The sequence below is a fragment of the Gorilla gorilla genome, chromosome 10 (assembly GCF_029281585.2).
Source record: "Gorilla gorilla gorilla isolate KB3781 chromosome 10, NHGRI_mGorGor1-v2.1_pri, whole genome shotgun sequence".
Lineage (NCBI taxonomy): Eukaryota > Metazoa > Chordata > Mammalia > Primates > Hominidae > Gorilla > Gorilla gorilla.
Genome location: NC_073234.2, coordinates 80915150 through 80923274, shown reverse-complemented (window position 1 = coordinate 80923274; position 8125 = coordinate 80915150). Strand labels below are relative to the sequence as shown.

At 36.9% G+C, this 8125-nt stretch overlaps 1 pseudogene; it reads left to right on the top strand.

Moving 5' to 3' along the window:
* The first annotated feature begins 3313 nt into the window (after positions 1–3313).
* On the top strand, positions 3314–4060 carry LOC101148252 (PEST proteolytic signal-containing nuclear protein-like; annotated as a pseudogene).
* The last annotated feature ends 4065 nt before the right edge of the window (positions 4061–8125 follow it).

The window sequence follows — 8125 nt, the reverse complement described above, 5'->3', positions numbered from 1 at the left end:
AATGGCTCCATATCAAATCTATCCTATTCTGCCCGAGTTTAAAAGAAATAATTTCTGTAGGTATGACATCTAGCATGCTGTGGATTTTTATAAGCTCCTTTTCATATAGACACCAGGACTTATATTATCAAATACCTGGGTGGCCAGCCTGGCTTAGCATCCCTCTTGAGCTAAAAGCTGAATAATTTGAGAGAAGAGATCAATGGGAGGTCTCTAGCATAAAACCAAAGCTGACAACCATTTCATCAAAAAGTCTTGATTATTTTATATCCACAAGGAACTGGCTACATTCTGTAATCTCTTTGCTTGAGTGACAGTGTTCCACTCCAACTAATAGGGGTGCATCTCTTAACTGGTAATAAATGAGTGGGAGTTACACAAAGACAAGTGGTACTCTAGTACATCCGATCTTGTGATTGTCAACATCTATGGTTATTCAGTTCAATGTTGAATTCAATTTATGTTGAATCACTTCAGGAAATCCAGAGAGTCCTCATTACACATGGTGAGTGTGTTTCCTCAAGGAGGTACAGTACTTGGCATCTCTTAGATGACTGTGACTCACTGCTTCGTCTGGCTGCTATACAAGTATGTATTGTTTTATTGAATAAGAGGGTAAAAAGTCACATAAAACATTGCATACTACAAACGGCCAGGGAATAATTTGACTTGCCTTGGTGCAACTTAATTTACACATTGGACTTCTAGAAAAAAAGACTGTTCCATAAATACAGCTTCGTCTGGGCACATGAACCATGAATGGCTTTGATTATTTTTGTTGTTGTTGAATTCTCCTTGCCATTTTTTGGATTATAATATTTTTTCAGACAGACTAAAGCTACTTTCAGGCAGGGAGAAAATTAAATAATATGAAAATAAGATAAAAGGGGCTTGTAGTAAGCAAAGTAGATGAGTAAGGCAAGTAATATAGGTTTTTCTCAGATTTTGAAAACATTACCATTTATTCTCAACCCTGGTGAATATAACTTCCTTCATCGCACGGCTGAAGTTTTTTAATTAAACTTCTGATTAGTAGCCATATTTAAGGTTTGACATGTTGTCTCCAGAAAGGAAATATAATGAACTTGTTTTACAAGCTCAGGTCACACCCAGGGGATATTGCTTTAAATAGAAGAAGCATGCTGGTTTTGCAAATTATGCTTGTTCTGTATGATGTCAATATCCCTGGAATTTTACATATATGAGAATGTTTAGATAAATACTGTATATACAGAGATTCTAATTTGAGCACTTCTTTTCTTTTCTCTCTCTCTCTCTTTTTTTTTTTTTTGAGACAGGACCTCACTCTGTTGCCCAGGCTGGAGTGCAGTGGCACCTTTACAGCTCACTGCAGCCTTGACTTCCTGGGCTCAAGCCATGTTCCCGCCTCAGCCTCCCAAGTAGCTGGGACTACAGGCAAGCACCACCATGCTGAGATAATTATTAAATTTTTTGTAGAGATGAAGTCTCACTATATTGCCCAGGCTGGTCTCAAACTTATGGGCTCAAACAATCCTCCCACCTCGGCTTCTCAAAGTGCTGGGATTGTAGGCGTGAGCCACCACGTCCAGCTGAGCATTTTTTTAGTGAAGGAAAAAACTAGACGACAACTAGAATATTATTTGGATATTTCCAAACATGACATGAGTTGCCCTGAAATATCCAGCTAAGTGATGCTGGAGTGTCTTCTGAGAGGCTACCTGAATTATTTGGAACATTTACAAGTGAATAGCGGATATGGCTATACATAGACTTAGTCTGTGTTTGTTTCTGCACAGAACCAAAATTAAGGAAAGGGGACAGTCACAAAACACATTCTAGAGCTCCTCTTGCTTCCCCCATAGCTTCCCTATGCTTCCCTGAGGCAAAGAAAACCTTGTTGTCAAACAGGATTCCACTACTGGGCTGAGTTGTAGGTACAAATTTCAGTCCTTTATTTCTTACACATTGCAAACTTTGTTTTCTGTATTTCAGTTTTTACTTTTTAAAACTTTCTATACATCTATGAATTGCATCCTCCAGCTCCTTTTCTGATTTAAAGGTTGACTGGGGTTGTGCTGTGGTCTCACCTAGTGCTGTTTTCTGAGATACCCTTTGGGTTGGAGATTGTCCCAGCTTGCATTGTCCCATCAGTTGTCTTCCTGTACCATGCTGAGAGTAGTGCAATGTTTGGTGAGCGCCAGGCCTTGGACCCAGCTCCGCTGGAGCATCTCATGGCCATTTTCCCTTATCTTCTGCCGTGTCCTTCAGATGGTGCAAGGAAAGAGCAGAAACCCACCCTTCTCCCCTTGAGTCGAAAAATGACTTCTAGGCTGGTCAATAGCACAGGCTGCTGCACGATGGGATTGTAATGGCTTCTGCGAGCATGCGTGTTCCTGAAAGGGAGCCAGGAAAAGGCGCCTTAGAGATGTTCTAAAAGCAGAGCACCTCTATAAGATCAAGCTTCATCCTCAATTAAACGCTGACCGCAGTTGGTTAGCTCACTATGCTGTGCGGCTGCTGAAGAGATGAGCCTGGCCAGGTTAAAGGTCACATGACCTGAGTATGGCCCAGATGAACCAGGTATGCAACCACAGGCAAAACCTAAGTGCATAGAGGGAGGCTAGTGGACTGATTTTTTTTTTTTTCCTGAAATTGTCCATTTAATATTTTCAGACTGTGGTTGACCGTGGGTAACTAAAACTGCAGAAAGGCAACTACTGTATATCTATGAATTCAATCATCATGGATGTCTAAAATAAATGGTGTATTTCTCTATTTACTTATGGAAAAAGATTTCCAAGACTATAATCCTTTATTTTTCAAAAAAAGCAAAATGCATTATTTTTATATAAAATAGTAGAGTACCATTTTGTTTTACTCATATATCCATGTAATAACATATATTAAATGCCACTTATTTCCCACATTTTATATATTTTTCTGAAACATATAAATACATAAAGTTATCATGTTTATTTTGAAAGAAAGATATGTTTTATAAGAAGTTTATAAAAACAAAGGAGAAAGCTATAGAAATATTTCATCTATGTGAAATTTTAAACATGTAATAAATGTATTTTCTGTTGAACACCAAGTAATAAACACCTTCTTTTCTATTGATGTTGTTTAATAAAGGTACTTGGGAGTTAAACTCTGTGTCTTTCTATAAATTGAAAATGTCTGTATTTTAAACTTTTAGTAAATATCATTTAGTGGAATATAAGATCCTCATTTTGAAATTTTTTTTGTAGGTTTTTTTCTTTCTTTCTTTCTTTTTTTTATTATTGGACTGAATTAAGAAGTGGATACCAGGGAGGCCGTGGTGGGGAAAATGGTGGCCGAGAAGCAGGGAGAGAAGAAGCCTGAAAAGTCGCAGCGAGCTGGAGCTACCGGAGGACCTGAGGAAGAAGCAGAAAAACCTGTGAAAGCTAAAACTGTTTCTTCCAGTAATGGAGGGGAAAGTTCCAGTCGCAGCTCTGAGAAGCGATCAGTGAAGAAGCTGCAGACCTCCCAACAAAGCCTACAAAGATCTCCAACTTTGGATTTGCGATAGGTAGACGACAAAGAAAGCGTCAGCCATATCCATCAAACTTGGATCAAGTAAGCCTAAAGAAACTGTTCCAACTCTTGGCTCCAAAAATTTTCAGTAGCAGCAGCTCTTAATGAAGATGAAGATGGATACACCAACATCAGCAGGACCGAACTCCTTCAACAAAGGAAAGCATGGGTTTTCTGATAACCAGAAAGTATGGGGGCAAAATATAAAATCTCATCTTGGAAATGTCCATGACCAAGACAATTAAATGATGTTTTGAAATTGGGGTGTGGGATGGGTGTAAAGTTAAAAGGAACAGTTTCTCTTTTTAAAGAATGGTATAAGACTATCTTTGGAGCCGCTTTTTTTTTTCTTTTTCATTTTTTTAAAAGATTGAGTGGTACACTAATAAATGAGAGTTTGAAATTAGAGGTAATTTATGTTTTGTCTACAGATTTCAAGACATTTTCTAATTTTGTAGTTTCATGTGATTAGTTTCCAAAGGTTACAGATAATAAATAAATCAGAAATTGTATCTTTTTAAGAATTGCATTTTTTTTAGACACAACTATTAGCACATTAAGAGGGAAACAAAAAGTTATTGTTTGTTTAAAACTGCAAGCACTTACTCTCTTAACTCCCTTATTACCTAAACTTGTCTGGCTCCCAGGAACAGCCTTATACAGAGAAGGAGTATTGTATTGGGAGGAAAATGCTACTGAACTATTGACTGAAAGTAAATTTAGATAAAATTAAAATATAGCTTTTTTTCCTTATAGGCATTTATTTTGTTTCAAATCATCATAAATTAGGTATTGCATTGCTGTCAGTGGATACAGATGCGTAGCTCTTAAAAGAATTTTTAAAAAATGTAAACTATTGAATATTTGAAATAGCCCACTTCACCTTAATGGGTCTTGTCTATCTTCATTAGTCCTCAAAGAAAAACCATTTGCTACAAAAGTAAATCAGTATTTTCAATTTGCTTCTCTTGTTTTTTGTTTATTAGCTAGTTCCTGTAAGCATTTTCACCAGAACTTGACACAAATCATAAGGAGGCGGTTTTTTAAAACACAAGCCACCACCAAAAATTTAAATGTACATATTGCTTAAGTATTTGGCTGTTTTTATTTTTTTAAGAGGTATAAACAGCAAAAAAAAAATTTAACATTGTATGAAGATGGAAAACAAGAAGATACACTTTCTGTAACTTTGTCTAAGGATTTAATATGAAATCCAATTTGAATTGAACTTAACTACTGGCTTTCTTACTAGTAAAATTATATGGTTTATTTTAAATGTATACATATTGACCAATGGCCTCTCAAAAAGCACATTTTAGATACTGAAATAGAAGGAAAGGAAATGCATCTTCAAACATTTTTTGGAATCTTACCACATATACCTTGTTAGATTTGTGTATTGTAGGGTGTTTGTTTTTGTATTTTTGTATTGTATATGAACTTTAAAAAAAAAGTAACATCTTTAAAAGCATTGTCACAGACAAAAGAAACATACAGTATAAAAATTTCCTTGAAAACTCCTACAATATTGTATTTGGAGGCAGCTTCAGACTGTTTTATTGGTGGTAACTACTTGCTGAGCTCTTTTAATCGGTAATAACTTTAGAGAAGCAGCCTGTGTATATTCCTAACACTTTGTTCACTAGCATTTAAGTTTAGAATAGGCCCCAAGTAAAACAATGGAAATATATATAGAACTCTTAGTTCTTATATGATTTCATTATATCAAGATACATGAATTTAACTCACTTTAATGAGGCAAACTATCCATTTTTGTCCATTTTCTTATTAAAGCAACATAGCTCTCCTACATATTCTTTTCTTGACCCAAATGAAATATTAACCTAAGGTCAAGCTGGGAGAGAGAAACGACTGAGATGAATATCTTTACTAAAATACCAATAAATTTGTCAAATTCAAACTCAAACTCAAAAAAAAAAAAAAAAGGTGGATTCACATGGCAGGATCCAGGATCCAATCAGTTTGAGCTCTGGCATCACCCCATGGAAGGATCCAGTCAGATCATGCTTCTGGCATCACCTCATTGCAAGATCCAGTCAGATCATGCCTCATTACCCTATGCTTATAAAACCTGACCCAGCCCTTTGCTCAGACAGACACTGCTTTGGGAACTATCTCCTGTGTTCTCCTTACTTGTTACAAGTAATAAAATTTTCTTGCAGAGAAAAAGAAAAAGAAAAAGAAAACTGTCTTCCTAGCCTGGATAAAATCTTTCTCTCTTCAAACTCTCTCCTCTGGCATGTGCTTAGGCTTTTAGGAATAAAACCCAGGAAGTCATGTCTCAGACCTCCCATAAGACAAGGGAGCCCAGGGTCTTCTATCTGCTTGAATGCAGGCAGAGAAAATACAAAATATCTCAAAATGTTATCGTGTCACAAATGTTGTCTTGCTTTTGGACTCTTTAATTCCTGGGTCTGGACCATGGTAAATCTGATTTCCACAACATGACATAGATGCAAAGTGCTTGTGGTAGTTTGAAATCCAGCTTACTATAATGTTGATTAAGAAACATGAGTCTCATCTCCACACAACTGTTAGAATGACTATTATCAAAAAGACGAATGATAATAAGTATTGGCAAGAGGTAGAGAAGGAGAACTCTTGCACACTTGTGGTAAGACTATTAATTAGTATGGCCATTATGAAAAACAGTATGAAGTTTCCTCAAAAAACTAAAAATAGAATTACCATATGATCCAGCAACCCCACTACTGGGTGTGTATCCAAATAAAATAAAGTCAGTATGTCAAAGAGATATCTGCACTCCCATGTCCACTGCAGCATTATTCACAATAGCCAAGGCATGGAATCCACCTAAGTGCCCTTCAGTGGAAAAATGGATAAAGTAAGTGTGGAATATATACACAATGGGACACTCTTCAGCCTTTAAAAAGAAGAAAATCCTGTTATTTGCACAACATGAGTAAACCTGGTGGACATTATGTTAAGTGAAATAGGCCGGGAACAGAAAGACAAATACTACATGATTTCACTTATATGTGAAAAATGTTGATCTCATAGAAGTAAAGAGTAGAATGGTGGTTACCAGAGGCTGGATGGGGGCAGTTGGAATTGGGGAGATGTTCATCAAAGGATACACAATTTCAGTTAGACAAGAGGAATAAGTTCAAGAGATCTATTGTACAACTTGGTGATAATAGTTAATAATAACGTATACTTGAAAATTGCTAAGACAGTAGATGTAAAGGTAGTAGTAAAATGTTCTCACCATAAAAAATAAGTTTATGAGGTCACACATATGTTAATTAGCTTGATTTAGATATTACACAATGTATACATATTTTAAGACATCATGCTGTACACCATAATATATACAATTTTTATTTGTCAATTAAAACATTTTTTAAAAAACAGATGAATCTCATGGTACATGGACTTGCATTAAAGATTGGGGTTCAAATTCTGCCCCTTACTACTTACCTAGCATGGAAAGTAACGATCTTGGTGTTTCGCCTTTTCTTTCCTTTGCCCCATCTCTCTACTGCTATTTAGTTGAGACCTCCATCATCTTTCACCAAGATCAACATAACAATCTCCTAACTGGTCCCTCTGTCTCCAGTCTTACCCTCTACAGTCTGTCATCAATCCTAATGATAAATGGAAATGTGGTCATCCAAAGTCTTCCATCAAAACCCTTCAGTGACTCCCCATTGGCCAGAGGGCAAAGTTGGAGCTTCAAAGCAATGATTCATAGTTAATTCAATGATCTTTGTAATCCTTTATGATCAGTTTCCTCTTTCCACTCAGTGGCAGATACTTGTAGTTGTCCTCCAAATTTCATACTCTCATTTTTCTTTATTAATATAACCACACATTTTTAACTGAGCTCATTGATCATCATAACAGAGTCTATTGAAAGTCCTCAGCAGGCGGTGTGACGATGTGACCAGCTCTGGCCAAGGAGCTGTAGGCAGAAGTGTCTTGCAGTAGCTCCTGTAAATCTTCAAAGACAGCTGGTGCGTGTCTTTCTTCCTTTTTTTTCCCTTCCCCCTTCCTGCTGTGCTGAATATGGATATGGTGAGTGAATCTAGAGCAGCCATTTGGAGGTATGAAGAGATCTTGGAAATAGAGGCCATGTGTATTGAAACAAGACCGAACAACTCCAAGTTCCTGAAGACTTCATTTCACCAACCCAGAACCTCCTTGATCATCACAGGCAAACCTATTCCTAAAGCAAACACTCTCATTTTCCTTCCTTCTCTACTTTACAACCATGCTGAACTGCTTGTTATTCCTTGAACTGTCACACAGTTCCGTGCTTCTGTGCCTTACCTCTTGCTGCTCCTCCACCTTATGGTTTGTCTTTCTAGCAAATTCTTTCTTATTAAGATCTACCTTGATCGTGCCACCGCACTCCAGCCTGGGCGACAGACTGAGACTCCATCTCAAAAAAAAAAAAAAACAACAATCCTACCTCTAGGGTTTCCAGCTTTGAGAAGACTACTCACTCACAGCCAGGCAAATTTGGTGATTCTTTCCATTTTCCATATTGTATCTAGTCCATCTGCCTAACCTAGTACTGATCACATGCCTATGTTTTGTT